The following is a 27,553-nucleotide window of genomic DNA, read 5'->3' on the forward strand; positions in this document are numbered from 1 at the left end:
TTGAGAGACAAAGACTCAAGACTATTCATCATGGGCTCAACTGGACTGATGTCACAGTAAACAGAGCCGAGGTTCTTGCCCTCAGCCTTGTCATCCAATCACCTCAATTGCTGCCTTCGCCTGTCCCTGGAGAAAGTGGGATGGACTTCATTCTGGCCCCCCTTCTGTGGAACGAAATTAAAGTGGACAAGGCCTCTTTTGACAGACACAGGTTTGAGGAGTTGGGAATATTCCAGATTCATAAAACCAAATCTCCTTGACACATTTCTGGCTGTTAGAATAAAACCAGGATATGTAACAACTTGAAGACTTCTCTACAGGTGGTAGTGACACACTGCAAAATAAAATGCTGCACTTCAATAAATCACAATTTAGTAGGACATGACTAAACTCATTAATAGCGCTTGCTTGTAAGTTTAGACGTTCAATGAAAATAGTTGAGTTCCATTTTAAGTTCTAATCTTTCCATGCTTTCAGACTCAGTCCATTATCACAGTCCATAAATTACTGAACAAAAAATAATCTGCCAGAAATGAAAATAGGAATAAAAATCCCATAACAGAACCTATTGCGGAAAATGTCTGGAAACATTACCTTTTCTATGTTCCTTTAATCCTATCAAACTTCATTTTGATGAATTATTCCTGTTTCCACTAATATTTTGTTTGGCACAGATGCCCTCCATTTATCAATTAGAATGCAGTTTGCTATTTAATCATGGTCCTAAATTAAACAGGGATTTTGTAAATGAAATATTTTCTTCCAAAAAATTACTTTGTAATGAAAACTACTGGTCAAGCTCATAACACCTTTTTGCAACAAGTCATTTTTAATTATGCCATTTACTTGCACTGCACATTTTGTAACAGACTGAAATTATTATTGAGTGAATTGTCGACAACACCTTTATCTTGCTCACACAAACTTCCAAATTGATGGATGGGCTTGTCATGCCATGTAGCCCTTACTAAACATCAGCGTCATTGTAGGGTCTTGTAGAGACAAACTTTACAGTCATTTTGTACCCTTTCTTTATCTTGTAATTTCCCACTGCATCTGTACATTTTTGCTCTCTCTTGACAGTTCCATTCATTTGACTAATTACCACGAGTCTTCAGAGAGTTTTCTTTACAGTGTGTAATCGAGAATACAGACGCCTGGTCTACTAATGACTTTTAAAGAGAGAGTAGACTTGATATGAATTCAATAAGAGCTGTTAATCATCTTTTAAAAAAAAACACTTTCAGCATCTGTTTAGTCTGGTGACTGCATCCATCTATTTACATTAAAAGGCATTGCATCTTATCTTATTATTCAAAAATGCAGCTGAATAACACACGAATACACAGCTAATTAACAGTTTTATGGAGCATAATTAGATAGAAATGTAATCCAAAGATTAATTTGTGCTGGAATGCAACCTGATGTACAGAATTTTCAGAACATTGATACACACAAGATTCTGAGGGAACTTGACTGAATAAATGTTTTTCTGTTGCAGGAGATTGTCGGGGCAGAAGCCATAAACTCAGAATAAGTGGTTGTCCATTTAAATTATGAGATAATGAGGAATTTCTTCTCTCAGAGTGTAATAAATCTGTGGAATTCTTTACCATAAAGGAACGCAGAAACTGGATCATGAATCATATTCAGGGCTGAGATAGACAGATTTTTAATCAAACAGGGAATCATGGATTATGGGGAAAAGAGAGGAAAATGGTCTTGAGGATTATCAAACAGCCATGGTCTCAGTCAATAGTGAGCAGACTCAATGGACTGAATATCTGCCTTTGCTCCTGTGTCTTATTGAACAGTATAAGGCTAATACAGCTTCAGATAAACCTATTTTAAAATGACAATTTACAATTTATGTTATTCCTGAACAATAATACATTTTGTCAAAGCTTTTCATCTTGCTGTTATCGGTATAATTTGCAAGAAATACCCAAATAAAACAACAGTGTGTTGTATGAGAGGAGAGTACTGACTGATTCGCAAGTGGACTCTGAATGGTAGAAGCTTTGCAATGGAAAATACACCCATTAATGATGATGGACAGTTAACTATCAAGTTGGTTTAAATTTTAACAATGTAAGTTAACTTCATGCTTGCAGTGGAGAGTCAAAGGGAATATTCTGTTTGATATACGCTACCAGATTTTGGGACAGATCGTCTATGCACTAACAACATAATGACTCTGAAATTCATAAATCACATTATTTATTTGTGAGATTGGCAGAACATCTCTTTGGATTGATGGAAGCTTCCTGATTGTGGCTAATACCACTGACATTACAGAGTACTGGTGTGAAAAAGCTTGCTTTACCCGCTATTCAAAACTTCAGAGATACTTTACTGAGGGTAATCTGAAGGACACTGGGCATTTTTCAAAACCATTAATGACATGCTTACGATTCATGATTTTGCATGGTGTACATTGAGAAATGATTTTGAAAAGCTATTCACATTGCTACTATGTAGTTGCTACAGGAATGCTGCTCACTACTAAAAGCATGTTGCAGTCATATCCCCTTCAGCAGTTCAAAACTAGCAATGCCCTGCCAGCCAGTGTTTGCAAAGTCAAAACAGTATCCAACATTAGATGTGTTTCTCAAATTGGAGTATGTTTACTGCATAACTCTGAGCGTATGACTAATTAAGCTGACATCAATTTAGACTTGTCTGGCAACCCACAATATCACACATGAGCATGTGCCAGAAGATTCATATACTAATGTGTGAGGCATTGTTCCTTACAGATAGAAAGAATTATGCACAAACATTCTGCTTATTTCAACACACAAATAAATTACAGCCATTCTTGAGTTCATTACTCAATGCCTCGACCAAAGGCAACCTACCCCATCTAAGATTTCAACAAAACCTGGCACTTAACTGTCTGTCATCATTAACTAGTGTAGTCTCCATGACAATAAAAATCAGAATCTAGTTGTCAAATAGTCAGCAATTTCCTCTCAAGCAATATAAATGTTTTCCTTTTACTTTAGCATTTGTTGCAAATTGTCTGATGAGTGCAAGATATAGCATTTTACCAAAATGTGTATTTCTTTCAGCACACACATGTTCAGTGTTGAACCGTTATTCCCTTTAAATATCTATGAAAATTTACATCTAAAATAAAGAAAACTTTAACCCCAGGATATTGTTTACAGCTTGGATAGGTGCTAATACTACTACTTTTTGAGAATGCTCCAAAAGTTGACAACATTGATCAATGCAGTCAATGGGCCCGAAGCTCAAACGTATTGCCATTTTCTTATTATCAGCTACGAATGGAAGTCCGCTGAATTTGTCAAAATGTACAACACATACTAAATGCTGTCACTTGCACTTTAATACAAAAGACTGACTTTCAGCCATATCAACAGATGTATAATGTATAGTCCACAGATATAGTGGGATTTAAAAACCTATGCACCAATTAAGGAAGTTCATCAGGAACTGTCACAATGATTGTATTTCTGTTTTTGCTATCTTAGTCTTGATTAAAAATGCAAACTGCAAAGGGAAAACAGTTTTAAAAAGCTCACTGCCACTAAGTAAACTCCAAACTATCTTTTATCTATATATTGAGAGAATAATCTCTCTCATGCTTGGCCTTAAGGTGATTTTCAACACTAGATTGAAAGTGGACTGGATTTTACACCCACTGTGTTGTTTCCATTCTGACCACATTGTAACTTTGAGTTTAACAATTTTAAGTGTCACCTGCCTTGGAGGTGTATCGTGACATGTCCAAACAGTTGGATTAAAAACAAAACAACTTTCTAGCAATCTCCTGGAATAAAGAACACCTACCATTAGTAATATACTGTCTGTTTGGTGAATTACATGACTGCTGCAGGACTTAAAGACTTGGAAAGGTAATTTTAAAAGATAGGCTTTTTTGGGAGAAAATTAATCTTGAATCATAAATTTAATCAGAGATTTCAATGGAAAAAGTGGAAATACAAACTAAGTGATGATTCCTCAAATGTGACTAAGGCAAGTAAAGCAGAAGACTGTGGCATTTAAATGCTCCGATCAGCACTCAGAAAATGTGGATGCATGTCTACAGCATACTTAGAAATCTCACCAGAATAGTCTTGGTAGAGTCCATTTTACAACGCTCCTGTGAAGCCTTGGGAACTAGCATTATGTTAAAACTGTTACATAGGCTGTTGTTCATTGAGGCAATATTGAAGCCATTTCTGAATCAAAGGCAAACAACTCAATGAAAAAAAATAAAAATACCAATTACTGTAAAGTGATCCCTACTAACATATTTGAAACCAGTTCAAGCTGCTTTAAGATCACAGAATGCAACAAACCTCCTTTGCACTTTGACATTTTATATTATTGATCCTTCAAGGCAAGTCATCTTCACCCTCTGAGCTGTTTGAGTTGCTACCAGAACTCTTAAGTGAAACCTTCAGAGTCACCTCATAGAGCTTCCTTTGACAGGCATGAGAATGCATTCCAGATTCATGCACTTCGTGGAAGATTTGCTTTGGTAAGCACGTGTCAGACATTCCAGCAAAATGACCAACCAAACTAGTTTGTTACTGTCTCAATATGCTGCAGATGCTTAGTATGTCAGCTCAATTGATCACTACAGTGTCTGTTTCATTTTGACCTGCTAGTCTGATCTGTGCAAGCTTCTGCAGGCAGCTCAAGTGAAAGCATTTGAAGTTCTTGACATTTTGCAGAACAATGGTTAAGGTATTGGGGGGGGGGGGGTGGTGGTGGTGGTGGTGGTGGCATGGAGGCTCAGTAGTTAGCACTGCAGCCTCACATCATCAGAGGCCCGGGTTCAATTCCAGCCTCAGGCGACTGTCTGTGTGGAGTTTGCACATTCTCTCCGTGTCTGCGTGGGTTTTCTCCAGGTGCTCTGGTTTCCTCCCACAACACAACGATGTGCAGGTTAGAGAAATAAGGAATTGGATATGGGTAAGTTAATCTTTGGAGAGTCGGTGCGGACTTTTTTGGCTGAAGGACCTGTTTCCACACTCTAGGGGCTTTAAGATGCCTACTATTTATGTGATATAACATATATGCATAATCTTCCTTTTACATGATATTGTCAAAATGGTGATAAAATTCCTAAGTACACCACAGAATCTCATCTTATATAACAGCACCTGCCACATGTTCAGGTGAATTCTTGGGAAGATAACATAGATAAAGGGGACAATGAGTACTGCATAACTCTAAGGGCACTGTCACGAGGTTGGAGGTCTCAGCATTTTCCTTCAAAACATTCAGACCAATAATGATCAACAAGCACAATGAGATAATGTTAAGGATAATGGGATCAGTTAAGCTAACCGTTAAACACAGAGCAATACAGCACAGGAACAGGCCCTTCAGCCCATCATGACTATGCCAAGCATGATGCCATTCTAAACTAATCCCACGTGTTTGCACATGGTCCTTATCCCTCGATTCGCTGCCTGTTCATTTGTCTGCGTAAATGCTTCTTAAATATTGCTATTGTATCTGCCTCTACCACCACTCCTAACAGCACATTCCGGGTACTTACCACCTACTGTTTAAAAACCTTGTCTTGTACAGTTCCTTTGAACTCCCCCTCTCACCTTAAACCTATGCCCCCTAGTACTTGACATTTTAACTCAGGGAAAAAGACTCTATCCACTCAATCCATGCTCCATAATCTTATATACATCTATCAGGTCACCCCTCAGCCTCCAGCGCTCTATTTAAAACAATTCAAATTTGTTCAATCTCTCCTTATAGCTACTACATTCCAATCCATGTAACATCCTGGTAAATCACTTTTATACCCTCTCCAAAACCTCCACATCTTTCCTATAGTGTGTTGTCCAGAATGAGACACAATACTTCAAATGTAGCATAGCTAAAGTTTTATACAGATGCAACATGGCTTGCTGACTTTTATACTCAATTTCCTCCACTGATGAAGGCAAGCATGCCGTTCACTTTTTTTTAAGCACCTTATCCACTTGTGTTGCCACTTTCAGGGAGTTATGGACTTGGACCCAAGATCGCTCAGTATAACAATGCTCCTAATGATGCTGTGTTTACTGTATACTTTTTTTTCATTTGACCTGCCAAAATGAATCACCTCACATTTGTTCAGATTAAACTCGATCTGTTATTTCTCTGTCCAACTTTCTAACTGATCTATGTTCTGCTATATCCTTTGACAACCTTCTTCACTATCCACAACTCCACTAAGTTTTCTGTCTTCTGCAAACTTATTAATCAGAACATCTACATTTTCATCCAACCCATTTATAGACATATATTACAAATGACAGAGGTCCCAGCACTGATCCTTGCAGAACACCACTGGTCATACACTTCCAATCAGAAAAAAGCAATTCCCCCAAAACTACCCTGTCGTCTATGACCAAGCCAATTTTGTATTCAATTTACCAATCACTATGGATCCTATATAACTTCTGGACCAACCTGCCATGAGGGATATTGTCAAATGATTCAGTAAAGTCCATGTAGATATCTGCTGTTGACTGTCAATCCATCTTGGTAACTTGCTCAAAAAACTCAATCAAATTTGTAAGACAAGACCACTTCCACACAAAGCCACGCTGACTATCCCTCATAAGTCCATTCTTTTCCAAATGCAACTAAATCCTGAAATCCTGTCCCTAAGAACCTTCTTTAACAAATTCCCTACCAAGATATAAGGCCCACCAGCCTATAATTTCTTGGATTATCCCTGTTGCCTTCCTTCAACAAAGGAACAACATTGACCATTCTCCAGTCTACTGGGACCTTACCAGTGGATATAAAGGATCCAAAAATCTGTCAATGTCCCAGAAATCTCCTCTCTTGCTCCCTCCAGTGTCCAGGGATAGATCCCATCATGTCCTGGGGACGTATCTACCTTAATGCCTCTCACATCCCCTGTACCTCTTGCCCAAAGATTTAAATCTTTATTCCTAGTACTCATATGATCAACAAAGGAAATAGCTTATGTATGTCTATCTTGTTGAAACCTGGTATCAGACTGTCCATCTCTATCAGAGCCTACTCAACCACTTTCATGACAAGGAGAACAATTCCAGTTTTTCAAATTTAACCTTGCAGCTAAATTGCTTCAATGGCTTTGTGCATGGGAAATCATGTCTCACAAACTTGATTGAGTTTTTTGAGAAAGTAACAAAGAGGATTGATGCAGGCAGAGTAAGGCATTCAACAAAGTTCCCCATGGGAGTCTGATTAGCAAGGTTAGCTCTCACGGAATACAGGGAGAACTAACCATTTAGCACCTTATCTACTTGTGTTGCCACTTTCAGGGAGCTATGGACTTGGACCCAAGATCGCTCAGTATAACAATGCTCCTAATGATGCTGTGTTTACTGTATACTTTTTTTTCATTTGACCTGCCAAAATGAATCACCTCACATTTGTTCAGATTAAACTCGAGGGTTTAACTGGCTCAAAGGTAGAAGACAGAGGGTGGTGGTGGATGGTTGTTTTTCAGACAGGAGGCCAAAAGGATTGGTGCTGGGTCCTCCACTTTTTGTCATTTACATAAATGATTTGGATGCGAGCATAAGAGGTACGGTTAGTAAGTTTGAAGATGACAACAAAATTGGAGGTGTAGTGGACAGCAGAAAGGGTTACCTCAGATTATAACAGGATCTTGACCAGATGGGTCAATGGCCTGAGAAGTGGCAGATGGAGTTTAATTCAGATAAATGCAAGGTGCTGCATTTTGGGAAAGCAAATCTTAGCAGGACTTATGCACTTAATGGTAAGGTCCTAGGGGGTATTGCTGAACAAAGAGGCCTTGGAGTGCAGGTTCATAGCTCCTTGAAAGTAGAGTCGCAGGTAGATAGGATAGTGAAGAAGGCGTTTGGTATGCTTTCCTTTATTGGTCAGAGTATTGAATACAGGAGTTGGGAGGTCATGTTGCAGCTGTACACGATATTGGTTAGGCCACTGTTGGAATATTGCGTGCAATTCTGGTCTCCTTCCTATCGGAAAGATGTTGTGAAACTTGAAAGGGTTCAGAAAAGATTTACAAGTATGTTGCCAGGGTTGGAGGATTTGAGCTATAGGGAGAGACTGAACAGGCTGTTGCTGTTTTCCCAGGAGCGTCGGACGCTGAGGGGGGACCTTATAGAGGTTTACAAAATTATGAGGGGAATGGATATGGTAAATAGACAAAGTCTTTACCCTGGGGTTGGAGAGTCCAGAACTAGAGGGCATAGGTTTAGGGTGATAGGGGAAAGATATAAAAGAGACCTAAGGGGCAACTTTTTCACACAGAGGGTGGTACGTGTATGGAATGAGCTGCCAGAGGGGGTAGTGGAGGCTGGTTCAATTGCAACATTTCAGAGGCATTTGGATGGGTATATGAATAGGAAGGGTTTGGAGGGATATGGGCCGGGTGCTGGCAAGTGTGACTAGATTGGGTTGGGATATCTGGTTGGCATGGACAGGTTGGACCGAAGGGTCTGTTTCCATGCTGTACGTGACTCTGTCTTAAAACCATTTGGTAAATCTCCATTGCACCCTGTTGCACCCTGTTGCACACTGTCAATGACCTCCACATCCTTCAGATATATTTCCCTGCATTTCCAAACACTCATAACTTTTTTTAAAAAGATGGAATAAAAGGAAGGGGTAATTTGCAAGGCAAAGTGAGTTAATTGAATAAAAGCAGTGGGAATTTTCAAATTACCTATGGGGTCATGGGAAGTCATCAAAAATGTCAAAAATATCTAATGAAGAAAATGGAAATGAAAAATTAAGAGCTAAGAGTGTTAATACGTGAATGAAGTGTGATATATTTAAATTTTCATTTACACCTTAGTAAATGTGTTGTTATATTTTATATATTCTAGATTTTTTTTCCTCTCTCATGACATTGTAAATTGAAGGATCTCAGAAAGAAGACCAATAATAGTTTGGAATACTAATTTGTTACATTTGTACCGATCAATTTACCGTTCAGAAAAATACCACCCTTGTCCAGGAAATCTGTGATTAGCAAATTTACATATCTTTACTGCTTGACATGTACTGAAAAATGTAATTCAACTAACAGAATAGCATTTTTCATACCATAAGGACCAACTTTCAGCACAGGTAGATTGGTATCGACAATTTAAAGATTGATTCTGTCAGAGACAGTGACTGACATACAAGCATGACTATTAAAATCTAGTGATTATGCAATAAAATTTGATCAATTATTGAAATTTATTCACAGTACATAGCATTAAATTTAGAATTATATTGTATAGAATTTTGGTGAACATAACAAATGTCATACAGCAGGAGGATAAACGAAGAAGATCAATAGACAGGAACCAATCATGATGGCTCATGGACAGGCAGTGCATCAAGGACATTGTGGGGCACATTAAATGTTAAAAAGAGTAGTTAGAAAGATTGAGCCAGTTCCCAAGTGAGAATGAAACTACTTCATTGAACTGCACGGCAGGATGCTGAATGGTGCCCAGGGCAGGAGCAGTGCTACTCTGCTGAAAGACCAAAGGGGAAAGGAAAAGCTGAGCTGAGCAGAAAGGTTAAAAAGAAAGCAAAGTCAGCTGGCCCACAGGGTGTTGTGAATTTGAGCACAGACCTTTCTCCTGAAAGAGCAGGGCGAAAGTATAACATAAGCAAATAAAATTCAAGACAGATAAGACAGTATTCTAAACAAAAATGAATGCACCTGAGAAGAAAATGGAGTTCTAAATAAAACAAATTTGGTTTTCTCCATTAGATTGCCTCCAAAAAAAATGTATCCAGAGATCACAATGCTGGATTAATATGTACCCACTTTTATGTTGAAGTGGCACACAGTTAAGTGGTTGCACACCTCAGTCAGCATGCAAAATTGAGAGAGACTAGTATCAGTAAAAGGTAAAAAACAAAATGCTATGCTGTGGAAAGTTTGAAACAGAAACCTAGAATGCTGGATGTAGCAGATCTGGCAGCATCTGTGATGAAACAGTGTTAACATTTCAGGTCATGAGTTTCATCAGGAACATCTGATAATGTTCTTGTTACTTGAAACATCAACTCTGTTCCTTTATCCACATATACTGCCAGTTCAACTGAGTTTTCCCAGCATTGTTCCCGTTTATACCAGTTAAAGGTAATCTCCTTATTTTAAAGCAAGATTGTAATATGAAAAATCATGATCATCTCTAACCTACAGTTGACATTCATCCGTACCTAGCTTAGTATTGTTGCAAGCATCACAGTCACAACTTGCAGTCTGTTGTACATATTGTTCATTAATGCACAAAAATGGTACAGGTACATAATCCTTTATCTGAAATCCATGGGGCCAGTTGTTTTTCGGAATTCAGGATTTTTCGGATTTCGAAATAAATGACATTTTCACAATGAACTGAAAAGATTACCTAAACAGCAGACACATGTGTGAATAGTACGAGTGCTGAGACACAATTGACACCTGCCAATGCTAGGCCATGCCGTCATGTCACATCTGAGTATTGTGGTTCAAGTGGGTCTGGAGTTGGGTCACTGTTCACATGCCAAAATGACACACCACACTTCAGGAAAGAATATTCAGATTTCATAGCTTTTTGGATTTCAGAATTTCAGATAAAGGATTGTGTACCTGCATCACACTTTTACGATTTCTTGTGCAGGACAAGGTGACATATCAGGGAGGCCACAGATTCTAAATGGTGGAGAACAAAGTTGCAAGTCTTATCATCCATGAATGAGACAGTATGCCACATTATGGGAACAACCATTTCTAAGGTCATGGGCTGTGCAGGCTATGAAACCATTAAAGTTCAAGATACCCTCATATCAATTCCTTCATCTTGCATCTCACTTCATCCTCTTCTTTCAATCTCTTCTGATTTAGAAGCTTCAGATGGTGTAAACATACACTTCTTACTTCACTTTGTCTAAAAATCTCCACAATGACTAATTTCAGAAACTATCTCCGTGGCAGTGAGTTCACAATGTCATTGTCAGCTCCAATTGATTATAAAGTCATGTGCATGGCTGAATGATTACCAAAGCTTGTTCTTATAAAGGATTTGAAAAGATAAAAAGTTCTAACTTATGAAGAAAAATGTGTTTATTTCTAAATTATAAATCCTCATGAATCATTTAATTCATCAATGGACACATAAGGATTTTAAATAAACTCAGCATGGATACTGAGGTCTAACTCTGGTGGATACTGGGTGGGTTTGCTTGGTAGATCTCAGAGTAAAGGTCAGTGGGAGGGGGTATGAATGGACATAAATTTGAACTATATTGGTATCTGTATGGTAGAGAATCTTGAGAGAGTTGAGAGGAGTGTAGTTTGGCGAAGAGGTGTTGTAAGGTTGGAGTGGCATGAGACATCATGAGTTGGCATGGATAGGGCATTTATTTTTTCTGTTGTGCTGTAGCATGAGTCTAGACTTTTCCCCAAAGCTCTATAATCAGCAGCCCCTGTTCTTGCCTTCACACTAATTACCTTCATGATTCTCATTTTCACCTGCCACTTCTACTCCCCCATGCCATACATGAGGTATAGTGGCATAAGGGCCAGTCAGGCAGACCACAGCACAGGATGGGGTGGAAGAGTCACTGAGAACAGGCAGGATCACTTCTCTAGTTACATTCTTTGTTATCAAAAGATCTATTCATGGGTCCTGGAATACCCCAAAAGCAGAGTCTCTGAAGCCAGTTGGGAGGCTGCCAGAGTTTGCCTGGCAATCTCTTCACACACAATGGCCCCACACTCCATTTCCACTTCCATAACAAAAGTGCCTTGAGGTGGTGTGGATCCTATTAGAGAGAAAGAGTGTGGTAAATGCTTAGAATCAAAGGACTAGACTAGACTATTTGGTGAGTATTTTGGATTAGTAATAACTAAGGAAGAAGAATGTGACAAAATATCAATTGAAATAGAAATAGTAAAAACAATGATAAGTGTATAAATTGAATGAGAGGAGCTACTGGGAAGTCTGTATATGCTTATAGCAAATAGGCCATTTGGTTTGCATCTCAGGTTGCTAAAGGAAGTGTGGCTTACCTCTACAAGCCTGCAACTCAAAGCTGCCTATTGTTGCTGACCTTGTGAATTTTCAATTATTAATGAGCATTTGGGAGAGGGAAGTGGTATGCAAGAGACACAGTGAGAGGGAAGTTCTCGGAAATGATTGGTGGAGGATCAATGAAAGAGAGATGCAGCAAATGTGATCAGCGATAACAAGAGCATCAGGGAGTGCAAGAGATAGTGTGTTGGAGAGGGTGTGAATTGCAGTGCTGGGAAACCACAGGGATAGAGAGCTGAAGAGGTGTCAAGCCAGAAAGTAGGATAAATAATGAGCCAGAGCTAAATCAAAAAAGCCAGCATTTCTTTTATGTTATTAAACTCATTTATTTTTAAGTCTATTTCAATTATAAATATAGGAATTTAGCAATGTAAAATGTATTTGTTGAAAATTATATTGGATTTTTTTTCTCTGATAAGGAAAATTCTTGAGGGCCTAACTACAATTTTTGCATTGTTTATATGTGAATATTTGATTTATTTACTTTCAGTAAGTGACAGTTTACAGTACAGTGTAAAATTTCCAATTTTGTTGATGCTGCCAATGTGGAAGGGGTAAAAAATGAGGTCTGCAGATGCTGGAGATCACAGCTGCAAATGTGTTGCTGGTCAAAGCACAGCAGGTGGACAAACAGCGAGGTTGCTACGAGTTAATATAATGGAATGTAGATTGACTAGCAGAATGGATGAAAAAAAGTGTCAGATGGAAATTGATGCAGATAATTGGGAGATGACATATTTTGACAGAAGGGACAGGGAGTGGACTTAATGGTATAATTCTAAAGAGTGTGCAGGAATGGTGGGACTGCAGGATGCATGTGCATTGATCTTTGACTGTGACAGAACATACTGAGAGAGTGAATAGCAAACATATGGGAGCTTGGGCATCACTTAAAAAAAGGTATTGAGAACAAAAACAGGGACATTATGTTGAACTTTAATGAAGCTCTGATTTGGCCCCAACTGTTATGACATGTATTAATTCTGATTTGATGAGAAACAATTACTTCTCTTGAGCAACTTAGTAATATTCTCAGCCAATCAAGTTTGCGTATAATCACGATTCTGCAAGAAAGGTTGGCAAACAGTCCACCATTTCATTGGCAAGAAGCCAATACCCCCTAAATTGGCATTAAAGTAACCATCAGTGATACCATTTGACTGAGAAATTCGCACAAAAACATTCTTAGGACATTCTTCAGCTTAGGTTCTGAATACTTACTCTTCAGAACAGAATCGCTATTACGGCAATCTTATTGATCACAGGTCCATATCCATGCAAACATGATTAGTGATAACTAGGGTGTTAGGGAGTGTGACAGGTAGTGTGTTAGAAAGAGGGGTGGGGGGGGGGGAGGGGGGTGGTGGTGAGCTGCAGTGCTGAGAAAAGTTTTCTGCAAAACTGCAAAGCTTGACCTACTACATAATTTGCTGACAAACATCTCAACTCTGCAATGTGTGGCCAAATATTAACCTCCACATAACCTCCACAGTCCCAGTGAGATCCATAATTGTATATATTAATAACTTATCATGTCACATGCAGCTTTCACAATTAAAGATTGTTTTGTTTCCAAACTTAATGTAAAAGTAAAAACATTTCTGTTCCAAAGGTATTTGCCTGAAAGATGACTTTTCTTACATATTATCCACTTACTTGGGTTTTCCTACCCTATGATTTTAACAGGTCAGCTTTTAAGCTATTTCTGCAAGGTAAAATTCCATGCACCTTCAGTTAATTTAAATGAGAAATCTGCAATATGGTTCATTTTTGTTGATAGCAGCTAATTGCAATTGTTTGCCATCAAACTATTCATCCAGTACATTGACTGAATCCTATGAAAAGTGCTTCCCAAAAAGTACAACAATAATTCAGATGTACATTTATTTCCCTCCATTAAGTGAAGGTCTGACTGGTCCTCCAATGTTTTGCACAATCTATTGAATGTGGTATATTCATTAGAATAAAAGAAAATCACAGTTCCTAATTTTTGATTGAGGTTTGGCTAATCTTTTTGTCTTTCACGAGGGGCAGCAGATGTAGGGTCGCACTGTGGTACAGCCTCACAGTGCAGGGACCCAGGTTTGATTCCAGCCTTGGATTTTTGTCTCTGTTTTTCCCTTAAATGTCTGGGTTTCCACTAGGTGCTGCGGTTTCCCTTCACAGTTCAAAGGTGTGCAGGTTAGGTGGACTGGCTATGCTAACTTGCCCCGTAGTGTCCAAGAATCTGCAAAGTAGATGGATTAGCCATGGAAATGTAGGGTTATGGGTGATAGGGTTGGGGCATGAGTCTGAGTGGGATGCCGTTCAGAGGGTCAGTGCAGTCTCAATGGTCTGAATGGCCTCCATCTGCAATGTAGGCATCCTATGATTGGAAAGAATGAAGGCCCAGATCTTCTGTCAGTGGCAATGCTGCCCTTTATGTTTTAAATGTGCAGAACTTTTTGGGGATATTTCAGTTAAGATTTCCAATCCCAGAGAAGACAAAACCCCCTTTTACAACATTAGCTGCTGCCTTCAAGTAAGATTTTGAAGCTCTTAAGTTTTTCTTGACTTAGTGAGTCAGTGCGTGAGTGAATGAGTGAGTGACTGACTGGGTCAGGATCGGTGGGCAGATGTTCAGGTTAGGTCGCTGTTTGGATGATTGGGGAAGTTGCTTCTGGTGCTCAGACACAATCATATATTTGTGTTGTCATACATATTGATCAGTGTAACATTTCCAAGGTAATCGTCCAATTAAATCCTATTGGTTTGGCCCACATCTCACCGAGTTCAGTGTCAAAGCCCTTCATGTAGCATCCTCAGCCGTACAAATTGCACCATTATAATTTAAAATTCCTGGGCAACTGCAGCACATATGCATATACAAAGATTTCCACAGGGTCTCAACATGCTGTGCTCAAGTTCAAATTCAAATTTCTCGACACAGAATCCAAAATGGTGGACTGAGAATAGCATGGATCTTGCAGCTGCTCCTAAGATTGTAGGCTTATTCCTAGATTTATTTTCTGATTTCTGTCTAAGCAAGACATACATAATTCCTGCATTCACTGATGTGAGCATCAAAAGATTTCGGCTGATTGATAACTGCATCCTAATTATTCTCTTTCTTTTTCTCATCTTTCTAATGATGCAAAAAAGGATCTTGGAAATGCCCCTACTTCTGGGCTGGAAGGTATGTATTCAAATTGCACCAACTCTTGAGGTGTATCCTAACACATCAGAACACATAGAACTAAGAGCAGGGGTAGGCAATGTAGCCCCTTGAGCTTACTCTATTATTTAATACAATCAGCACACAGAATGTCTCAGTGCGCCTCATACTGCCTATGTCTTATGTCATGTCCTCCAAATGTTGCCCACTGTTACTCTAAATTCCTTTGTATTCCAATTATTTTGGAGCTGATTAGTTTGTCAGTGTACTTTGCCATTAACTCTTCTGACACCTAACCACATTAACTTCCAAATAATTTAACGGCAGAATTTCGTAAGGTCTGCTTTAACACAGGAGGGCGGTCAAATAGAATGCAATATTAATTTTGCTAATGCCCGACAGTCCAAAGGAAAATACGAGCATTGACGAGTGGAGATCCAAATGTTGTTCCTACTTTTACCAGCTGTTCTTCAGAGTTCAACAGAAACTTTGACAAACCAAACAATATGAAGAATGTGAGCAGGACGATGTTTGTGGATGGGGTATGGTGGTAACGGATAAAAAAAACAGACAGCCAATTACACAATGTTTGCAGGAGGGCTCGCCTGGAGTGCCATGTAGCTGTCAGACTGGTGATCACAACTTTAACCCATTCAGTCTTGAGGCTAAAACAGGCACAGATCAAATGCCCGGACATTTTTACAGAAGAAGGATATAACTCAAATCAATCACTGTAAAACAAAGTTATTTTTGAAAGCCTGAGATTTATCTTAGCACTCGAGTACTGTATTGCATACAAAGGATGTGTTGTCACAAATGAAGAGTGACATTCAGGTCACTCAGATTCTGTCCAATGAATTTATAAAGAAGGTAGTTCAGAACCTATTCCAAATGCCTGGAACTCTTCATTGATTCAGAAATTGTCCTGCAGGATAGTTCAAAACATTTCCATTGTAAAGCATGTGGAACAGGTCACCAGCCTTCAAGTCTGCAACTTTCACCTGCCCTATCACCTCGTCTTTTCCCTTCACAGACTGTAATAACTAAGAGGAAGAACAAATAATTTGCTGGACAACAAAGAAAAAATATTTCATTGGAAAGAGAAAAATGAATCGAAGGAGGTTTGGAGCTGAATAATAATGTGAGAGTGACAACCACGTAAAATTGGGAAAGGCAAAGGGACAGGAAAAAAGTAACGAGAACAGGATCTCTTGCTTGATCATAAGGACATTATGCTCAAGGACAAACCTGCTACCTCTCCAACAAATAATGCACATGAAAGACATTTGACGTGCAGTATGCAGCCAAGTAAGTGAAATTTGATCCACATATATGGAGAAAAGCAACAAAAAGAACCAACACAGAAAATTCTGGTGGGTCTGGACATTTTTATTCTCAAAATTCACTAATTTTTAGTCAATATTTAATTCTTAAGATTTATGATGGAGACACAGACATGGGGGTGGGGGGTGTGGGGAGTCAAGGGCAACATCAAAGTAATATGAATGCAGATGATTCATTTTTTTAAACACAGCGAATATGGCATAAAAATAGATATTTCCCATTGCAAGAAAACAGACAGAATGGAATAAAATGTATTATACAATCCTTCCATGACTACAGGACATCTCAAAACATTTGACAGCAAAACATGTATATTTTAAAGAGTAGTCACTACCGGAACATACAAATCACAGTAGCCAATTTATATGCAGCAGACTTCCACAAGCATGAATGTAATAAAGACAGAGTATCTGGGATCATTTGATCATTGGAACATTGGAGTGCTGGATTTGATTTTTGTGCAGCCATTCCAGAGTAGTATTTGAATACAGAATATTCTGGCACAAAAAGCAAAGGTGCAGACAAATGCCTAAAGTAATGGATAGCATGCGAAAGTGAGAAGTATAGAAATGCAGTGAAAATAGTTAATAAACTGTTGAGGGAAGCAAGATTCAATTTCTACGAGGGGTAAATTGTTAAATCATTAATTTGGATGCATTTTCCCCTATAATTGCATATCAAAAACTTGCCAGAGCTTGGCATGTCAAATATTTGGCAAGGAAATAACAAGACAGCAGTTTCTGTGGAGGTTTCCATAAGAATTACAGAAATCTGTCTCACAGAAGGAAATCATTCTCAAGGATTTTAGCTCATCATTTCAGGGCAAGTCCCAATGATAGAGTAAAGTTGAGCAACCGTGCATGGTAGCACTATTTATATCTCACAACTACCATTTGAAGTGTTTTACACAGTCAATGCCCATTTGCACTTATTTTATTCACAGTACCAAAGTCATATGAACACATTTCTTGAGATTAAGATCTGGAGAGAAAGCATAAGAAACACGGGGCACAGTTCTCAGGATGAAGGTGGTTTAAAGCTTTCACATGGGACCACTCATCATGGCAGAGGCTTATCTTTGTTTAATCTCCTTCAAAATGTTAAGACATGATGGAATGCCATAAAATGAACAACTTCTAATTATCGAGCTTTTCAGAGAAGTAATGTTTGATAAAAGTGGTACATTTTTAAGAGCATATTAAACTGGGAGTTTTTTTTATTTATTTGTTTTACTGGAATGTGGGCATCATTGGCTAGCTATCATTTACAGCCCGTCCCTAGTTGCTCATGAGAAGGTGGTGGTGAGCTGTCCTTTTGAACAGCTGCACTCCCACCTGCTGTGGGTTGACCAACAATGCCATCATTGTTGCTCTTGCTCTTCTAGATGGAAGTGGTTGTGGGATTTGAAGGTGCTGTCTGAGAGCCTTTGGTGAATTTCTGCAGTGCACCTTGTAGATAGAACACATTACTGCTACTGAGTGTCAGTGGTGGAGGAAGTGGATGCTTGTGGATATGGTGCCAATCCAGCAGGCTGCTTTGTTCTGGATGGTGTCAAGCTTCTTGAGTGTTGTTGGGGCTGCAGTCATCCAGGCCAGTGGGAATATTCCATCACAAACCTGACTTGTGATTTGTAGATGGTGGACAGGCTTTCAGGAGATGAGTTACTCACCCAATATTCCAGCTTAGACCTGCTCGGGTAGCCACTGCAGTTATGTGGTGAGTCTAGTTAAGTTTCTGATCAATGATTACTCCCAGGATGTTGATAGTTGGGGATTCAGCAATGGTAACACCATTAAATGTCAAGGAGAGGTGGTTAGATTGTGTCTTGTTGGTGGTGGAAGTAGGAAGTGTAGAAGCAGAGATATTTAGCAAAAGAATTCCAGAGAATGGAATTTGGGAGTGGAATGCATAATTGCCAATGATGGGAGCAAGGGGAGGAGGTAATGTAAAAGAGGTGATAATGGAAGGAACAAAGAACGCAAAATAGAGTTCAGGGAAGCTATAATCATGGTGAGGCACAATGAAGCAAGTCAACTTAAGCATGATGATATTACATGTTGGATACTTATCACAGCTCAGCATTATGTTAGATCCACCTGGTAGATTTACTGTTCCAACTTCTTTCCTGGTCGGGATCTATCAGGTTGCTTTGGTCACAGCAGAGGAAAACCACCAGCGGGGCCTAACAAGAGTTTTCTGGCTTATATAAGGTATAGTTAATTCCTTGTTTAAAAACTAGGTACATGTTACATTTGTGTGAAAAATATTGTTCAAGAGAATATCAGAGGGACCTCAATGTTAGGTCTTATTCCTCACATTGTTTCCCCACCTGAGTCTGTCTGTCATCATTTAATACATTCTTCAGCATTAACCCATTCAGGCCCCCAGTGGGCGGCACGGTGGCACAGTGGTTAGCACTGCTGCCTCACAGCGCCTGTAGACCCGGGTTCAATTCCCGACTCAGGCGACTGACTGTGTGGAGTTTGCACGTTCTCCCCGTGTCTGCGTGGGTTTCCTCCGGGTGCTCCGGTTTCCTCCCACAGTCCAAAGATGTGCGGGTCAGGTGAATTGGCCAAGCTAAATTGCCCGTAGTGTTAGGTAAGGGGTAAATGTAGGGGTATGGGTGGGTTGCGCTTCGGCGGGTCGGTGTGGACTTGTTGGGCCGAAGGGCCTGTTTCCACACTGTAAGTCTAATCTAATCTAATCTTCCACCCTTATAGAACAAAAAATAAGAATTCGAATTGGAGGCACCAGTGATCTGGGAGCAAGTATAATTGAACCTGGACAAAGGTACTAATTGACTGGGACAGAGGCAGATGTTTGGATGAGTTGACTTTTATACAGAAGAAAGAAAGGATGATATCCAGGAGAGCACTGAATAGTCAAAATGCAATACTGTATTAATTTTTATTCTTGGTTGCTATAGACATGTAATCCGGACCATCAGGGATACTCACTGGTGACAGCCACCTCAGAAGCTCTTCAATAAAGGCACAGTACAGATATGACTGTCATCCTGTGAGCCTGTAATAATGACAAAGATATTGATGAATTCTCCACAAGATATGCACTGAGGTAGGATCTGAGGGAGGCAATGTCCTTGGACTAGAAGTAGGAGGTCTTTATAATGAGGATGACATTGTGAACTTAGCTCAATGCCAAATAGAATGCTGAGGTTACTAAGTAGTCACCTCTGGTCAGGGGCAGTGGCTGGGTGAAATGGTATTAGCGATGCCATCGCAGCGTCTGATAAAGACTCTAGGCCTCCAAATACTTGGCTTGAAGAGTTTGTAGCTGATCCAAAATTGGATGTCTGACAAGCAGAGCAATAAAGAAGCAGTGTTTGGAACAAAGGAGGTGAAAAGCAAAAGCTGGGTGTCAAATTGTACCTGGGTATCGAAGACAAGACTGTAGTCTGAATTTCTGCAGTAAACAAAATACATATAAACTTTAAATATGTATATAAATAAAAACATGTGCTTAAATAGCAAAGAGAAGATGGATTACTATAATACCTTCCAAAGCATCTTCTCGTGATTATGACTGGGAACTAGCTACCTCCTTTAATTGTCTCTGGTGTGTAGCCCAGGATCTCAGAACGTTGAAATATAAATCTCAAAATTAGACTTGGAGACAAATAATGTTGTTTGTAGTTTTATACATATGTTGGCCGGTGTGTTATATGTCACTGACAGTTGGTTCTGTTGAATCAGATATCTTGAAGTTAAATTACAGCAATAATTATTTATAATGCTACAATACAATAGACTTAAATGTATGGTCTGTATTCCATGCTTAATGCTGTTGTTGTATGGTAGACACAAAAAAAGAGACAATGTCACAGTCTCCATTATAAAGAGGGACTGAGTGAAGATGAAACAGATACCTTTATACTGGAACATTACATATTGGAATGGCATGTAGCTGTCTTAAAACCACAAGCCTGTCTAGTCTGAAATCAAAGCCAGAATATAATTTGTCCCTGTAAAGAAGGGGAACCCTTTCTTCAATAAACAAGCATACAAACAGATATGTTGTCTCTGCACGTACAGATTATACTTTAGTCAATGTATGACACAACCAGACGTAAATCATACACAGTTTTCATGCCTGGTGGTGCAGCTTCACTCTTTAATGTGCTATCTGTCATTACAGATGGATGTCAAGATGAGAGTGGTGCTGGAAAGGCACAGCAGACTAGGTAGCATCCGAGGAGCAGGAAAATCAATGTTTCAGGCAAAAGCCCTTAAACAAGAATGAGGCTCGCCGCCTCCGGGGTGGAGAGATAATTGGGAGCAAGGTGGGGCTGGGGAGAAGATAGCTAAGAGTGCAGTAGGTGGGTGGAGGTGGAAATGAAGGTGATAGGTTGGAGAGGAGGGTGGAGTGGATAGGTGGGAAGGAAGATTGGCAGGAAGGACAGGTCATAAGGAAGGTGCTGAGCTGGCAGGTTGGAGCTGGGGTAAGGTGGGGGGAGGGGAAATGAGGAAACTGGTGAAGTCCACATTGATGCGCTGGGGTTGAAGTGTTCCGAGGTGGAAGATGAGGCGTTCTTCCTCCAGGCGTAGGGTGTGAGGGAACAGCAGTGGACGAGGTCCAGGACCTGCATGTCCTCGGCAGAGAGGGAGGGGGAGTTGAAATGTTTGGCCACAGGGCGGTGGGGTTGATTGGTGCAAGTGGGCCAGAGATGTTCCCTAAAGTGCTCTGCTAGGAGGCGTTCAGTCTCTCCAGTATAGAGGAGACCGCATCGGGAGCAACGGATACAATAAATTACATTTGTGGAAGTGCAGGTGAAACTTTGATGGATGTGGAAGGGGGGAGGGGAGAGGCGTGGGCGCAGGTTTTGCAATTCCTGCAGTGGCAGGGGAAGGTGCCAGGAGTGGAGGGTGTGTTGCTGGGGGGGTGTTGACCTGACCAGGTAGTCACAGAGGGAATGATCGTTGCAAATGCGCAAATGGGTGGGGAGGGAAATATATCCCTGGTGGTGGGGTCCGTTTGCAGATGTCTGAAATGTCGGCGGATGATGTGGTTTATGCGGAGGTTGGTGGGGTGGAAGGTGAGCACCAGGAGGGTTCTGTTCTTGTTACGGTTGGAGGGGTGGGGTTTGAGGGCGAAGGTGTGGATGTGGATGAGATGCATTGGAGGGCATCTTCAACCATGTGGGAGAGAAAATTACAGTTTTTAAAGAAGGAGGTCATCTGGTGTGTTCTGTGGTGAAACTGGTCCACCTGGGAGCAGATACGGCAGAGGGAGAGGAATTGGGAATGTGGGATTGCATTTTTGCAAGAGGTAGGGTGGGAAGAGGCATAATTCAAAGAGCTGTGGGAGTCAGTGGGTTTGTAAAAATTGTCAGTGTTGAGTCGGTCGTCGTTGATGGAGATGGAGAGTTCCAGGAAGGGAGGGAGGTGTCAGAGATGGTCCAGGTGAATTTAAGGTCGGGGTGCAATGTGTTGGTGAAGTTGATGAACTCCCTCCTCCCGGGACCATGAGGTGGCGCCAATGCAGGCATCAGTGTAACGGAGGAAGAGGTAGAGGGTGGTGCCGAGCAATTATGGAAGATGGACTGTTCTATGTAGCCAACAAAGAGACAGACGTAGCTGGGGCCCATATGGGTGCTCATGGCTGCTCCTTTCATCTGGAGGAAGTGGGAAGATTCGAAGGAGAAATTGTTAAAGGTGAGGATCAGTTCAACCAAAGGAATGAGAGTGTCAGTGGAAGTGTACTGGTGGGGATGTCGGGAGAGGAAGAAACAGGGCTTGGAGGCCCTGGCGGATGGAAGTGTAGAGGGCTTGGATGGTGAAGATGAGGCATTGGGGTCTGGGAACAGAAGTGTTGGAGGAAGTGGAGGGCGTGGGTGGTGTCTTGAACATATGTGGGGAGTCCCTGGATCGGGGGGACAGGACAGAATTGAGGTAGGTGGAGATGAGTTCGCTGGGACAGGAGCAGGCTGTGACAATGGGTCAGCCAGGGTGGTCAGGGTTGTGGATCTTGGGAAGGAGGTAGAATTGGTAGTGCCGGGTTCCCGGACTATGAGGTTGGAAGCTGTGGGTGGGAGATCTCCTGAGATGATGAGATTCTGTATAGTCTGAGAGATGATGGTTTGGTGATGTGGGGTGAGGTCATGGTCGAGGGGGCAGTAGGAGGAAGTGTCCATGAGTTGGTGCCTGGCTTCAGCGGTGTAGAGATCAATACGCCAAACTACCACTACACTCCCTGTATTGCTGGTTTTGTGGTGAAGTTGGGATTGGAGCAGAGGGAGTGGAGATTGGAGTGGGGGAGGGGTGTAGACAGGTTGAGGTGGTTTATGTCTCAGCGGCAGTTAGAAATGAAGAGATAGAGGGCGAGTAATAGGCCAGCGTGGGGTGACAAGTGGGTGGAGTCTGTTGGAGGTGGGTGATGGGGTCCTTGAAAGGTGAGTGGGAATCCTGATTGAAAAAGTAAGCTGGAAGAGTAAGTGGAAGAAGTATTCAACGTCAAGATGTATATTGAATACGTTGATGCGTGGATGGAGGGGGATGAAGTACTTTGCTGAGGACTGATTATTCATTCTCAGTGAGGGGAAGGTCTGGGGGGGATGGTGAAAACTCTCAAGGCTGGGAGCTAGGACCTTGTGTAGGCATGGAGCTGGGAGTGGGGGTGGACCCTGTAACTGGAGTGGGAGGGGTGGTCGGGGGAATGGGGGTGGAGTCATTAGCAGAGGTGGTGTGCCACTCAGGGTTCTGGGGGACGGAATGGTGACCGTGCGATCTGTGGGGGGCATATCGGCAGTATGCAGGTGAGTGGCATTGGTGGGGGCGGAAGTGGTGGCGACGATGGCAGTGGGGGTGCAGAAGTCGCAGAATGCGTGACATCAGCGATGACATGAGGGGCAGAAGAGATGCCACATGTAGTGCATGTGAAATTGTTGGGGGCGGAAGTGGCTGTGGATGCGGCCGCAATGGGGGCGGAAGTGATGTCATCGGTCACTGTGGGAACGGTGGTTGTACCAGCCTCGTGGCTCATGGCAGCCAAGCAGTTCAGGAGGAAGCTTCTGGAATGTTTGAGGAGTGCTGGTTATGGAGGTGGGTATATAAAGTTTTGCTGTAATTACAGTTTTTGATGTTTGAGATGGTGTAGAAATACTGTTTGTTGAGAGTATAAATTCTTCTTAGGATATAGTACAGAAGGGGTCCTTTGCAGTTCTGAGAGAGTGTGGCCCTCAGTTGAGGCACAGCTGACTGTCGAGAAGTTAGCTGGCGGCACATGGCTGCGAGTGTGGAGGGGACGATCCTGAAGGAGAACCGTTGCTGGTGGTTTTGAATTTGTACTCTGTAATGGTTGTCCTGTTTGGATCCAAACTGTGCTGGTTTAAATGTCATGGATGTCTATCATTTATCACAGATGTCAGATACACGATAGACATGATTGATGACATGCAGTTTAAAAATGCAGGACTTTACCACTGTTCATTACAACATCATAAGACCGGGGCTAACATAACCGGGGACCACAAACCTATATGTTCCTTTGAAAATCTCAAGCTTGTCTGCTTTTTCCTGATTCAAGTTGGGATAACTGTCTGCATACGCATTAATCGAGATCTGGTACTGTTTTCTTTCTGCTTTCCAACAATACATTATGCACACATGTTTGGGTGGTGAGATTTTTGGTAAAAAGAACTGCGTGGATCTGTCTTTCAAACATGAGAGCTGCCAACAAGACTGAACCACCAGTATGAGTAGTGTCATGTAGATTCAACATATTACCTGAAAGTCTTGAGAAGCTGCTTTACTTTTAATGCTCATGGATTTTACAGTACAAGTACATTTTGTGTGATAATTTGACTGAAGGTTGTCAGGTGCAGAAGTAATATGTTGAACATCACATGTCCTGCAAGTCTACTGTGAAACCTTGATGGGCATGGCTCGAGGGACACTGAATGTACTGAATTTGATAACCAATGTATCAGCAACCATTGTATGAGTGGTCATCATTATTTGTTGTACTAAAGGGAATTTGGCAAAATAATCATTCACCAGAATTAATTGTGCCCTTGAACTGACACCTGCATACAAATTGGTCGATAATTTCATCTGGATGTTGATGATGTGGCATGAATTAAAGCTTGTGCATCCTGAAGTTGACAGGAACATGAACTTGATCTTCTTAAATCTGAAGAGTATTATTTCTTGAAAGCATCTCTATAGTCACTGAAGGAACTAATGGAGAATTTTATTCATAATCTTTCACTTCTTCAAGTGAGAAGATGCTTTACTGCCTATTGTTGTTTGTCAGTCATATGCTGATCTATAAGAATGACTAATTCTTTAAATGAGTGACGTTCTGACAGAATGTCAATGGAATGTCAATCCATGGTTAGGTGTGTTTTTGTTTCATTTCTCTTTGCAGATCACTGCTTTTTCTTTTAGAAGTACCGTGCAGTGATTGATTTATATTTTTGTACTTGTTTCTCTCTCTTTTTTCACCCCTCTTCTGCTTCTCTTCCCTTCTTTTTCCTGTTTTGATTCTTCTTTTATTTTTGCCAACTGCTGCTCTTTTGAAACAGCAGGCTGGAGCCACTGGACAGCATTGCTGCTGAAGCACGAAGGAGATTGCAATGTTGTAACAAGTGCCATTTTGGAGACTTCCTGCTATTTTTATAAAATGAAATGGTGGAACCTACCACCAGGTTTGAAGTATAACAGAAAAATATCGAGATTCTTTTCAGCTCTGTCTGTGCCCCACTGACACTGATGAATAGTAGATACCTTGTGCTTTCTTAGACATCCTGCCAGTTGGAAAATGAGAAAATCAATTGTCACTTTATTGGCTAGGGAAAGCACTGCAGGACTAGACCACTGGAGAGATTAGGAGAGCCTGATCTTCATTAAGATAATTATAATTATTGTATAATTATAAATGCTGAGGACAAGACTGCTCCATTTGGATAGATTGATGGATGTCTGTTAGGCAAAACAAACTTCACAACTGCCACACTGTTGTCCTCTTTTCAGTCTTTAGTATCTACATAGTTGTCATGACTAGTATGTTGCACCCAATTATCACCACCAGCTTTTAGTATATACTTACTGTCACTGTCTTTTTGAATGCATCTCATGGTGCCATTTGTGGTTTTCTATACATGTTAGCCTACATAAGACATACCGTAAATAGTTGGGTTCTGTTGTGTCAGATGTCATGAACTTCATTTACAATGCCAATAACAAGGCTACAATATCCCAGAGTTACAAACATAGTCTGAGTTCTATATTTACTGATATTCTTGTACATTACATACTCACAATCAAATGACTACAATGACTCTAATACAGAAATAGTGATAGCAGGTGAGCATGTGATACTGAAACATCACATGTCAAGATGTCATGTAATTGTCTTAAGTGTACAGGCTTGTCTCATCTGGAATCTAGGTAAAAACAAGGACTGCAGATGCTGGAAACCAGACTCTTAGATTAGAGTGGTGCTGGAAAAGCACAGCAGGTCAGGCAGCATCCGAGGAGCAGGAAAATTGACGTTTTGGGCAAAAGTGCTTCATCAGGAATAGAGGCAGGGAGCCTGCAGGGTGGAGAGATAAATGGGAGGTACCCTTTTTACATGGTCCACTTGTGATTTTGAATAGATATGAAACAGACTTTCAAACTGGTTACTACAATTTTCAGTATTTGAAAACCTGTATACTTATCCAACATAAATGATCAATCTGCTTGATATTTTCCTTCTGATCTGTATTCCAAAAAGCTTTGGCATGATAATGATTTTTTCTCCTATAGCAATGCTTGTAACCTTGACTTGACCTAAAAGATCTCTAGAAACTTATTTTTTTTCCCCAAAATATCTCAGTCTGAAGTTTTTATCTTTGAGAATACTGAAAAACTGGGATAAATGCCTTATCAGTCAACCTCAAGGTAAGTGGATTATACTTTTTTTTTAGATTAGATTTACAGTGTGGAAACAGGCCCTTCGGCCCAACAAGTCCACACCGACCCGCCGAAGCGAAACCCACCCATACCCCTACATTTACCCCTTACCTAACACTATGGGCAATTTAGCATGGCCAATTCACCTGACCCGCACATCTTTGTGACTGTGGGAGGAAACCGGAGCACCCGGAGGAAACCCACGCTGACACGGGGAGAACGTGCAAACTTGTTCTGTATAAAACATAACTATTCTGATCTCCAGAAGAATTTTCTACACATTCAGTTGCAATTTTTAAAGGAATTGATGACCATTCTTTGCATTGGACAAAGAAAAGGTGAGATCTTTCTTATTGGAACAAAGAAATAGTACCTTTCGTGAACCCTGGTTGCTCTTGGGTACCACCTAGTGGAAAGTTCAAGAGTGGAAACGGACAGAAGTGGCCACTTGCGAGATGTTAATGATAAACCACTTAAATCAAGCAACCTCAGAAAAAAAGAACTGGAGAAAAATATATTTAAGAGATGTAATGAAATCAATATATACAAAGGTGTGAGCATTTCTTGGTGTAATTTTTGTTAAATTAGAAGCTTAAATGTTACAGAAAGCAAAATAGGTTGAAACGGCACCGAAGCAATAAACTGAACATACAAGTCACGGGATTTCTTTTGAGTGTGTAACAGCTCTAAAATCAATTTCATAACTTAATCACTTTCGTGGACTTTTTCGTGCATATAAAATGTTCATTATTTATAAGTCAATACAATATTGCAATAAAAGAGCAAATTTCGTAAGAAGGTTTTTGAAAATTCCTGTCCACACTAATTTATGAGAAAATGCAAGGTCATTTAAAACAAATTGCCTTTAAAGTAGCAGAGTGAATAGAAACCAACATCCTAATTGTGTTGAGACTTTTCCAAGTATCCAATTAAGAAATACAAAGGCAAGTAAAACTGCACTTTTACATTTTCATATCACTATATATTTTTTTAAACATCAGTCCATCTTAAAACCATTGCAATGAACTACATCCAAAATGACGATATGGGAATACTTGAATATACTGTGTGAATGTTATTACTAT

General features: G+C 40.5%; 1 protein-coding gene across 3 annotated transcripts in view; it reads right to left on the reverse strand.

Annotated features, from left to right (window-relative positions):
• The window catches only part of LOC132819765 (neurexin-1-beta-like), a 578,863-nt gene that overhangs the window by 69,065 nt on the left and 482,245 nt on the right, over positions 1–27,553 (reverse strand). The window lies entirely within an intron of this gene.

This window comes from Hemiscyllium ocellatum, chromosome 10, assembly GCF_020745735.1.
Source record: "Hemiscyllium ocellatum isolate sHemOce1 chromosome 10, sHemOce1.pat.X.cur, whole genome shotgun sequence".
In the NCBI taxonomy this organism is placed as follows: domain Eukaryota; kingdom Metazoa; phylum Chordata; class Chondrichthyes; order Orectolobiformes; family Hemiscylliidae; genus Hemiscyllium; species Hemiscyllium ocellatum.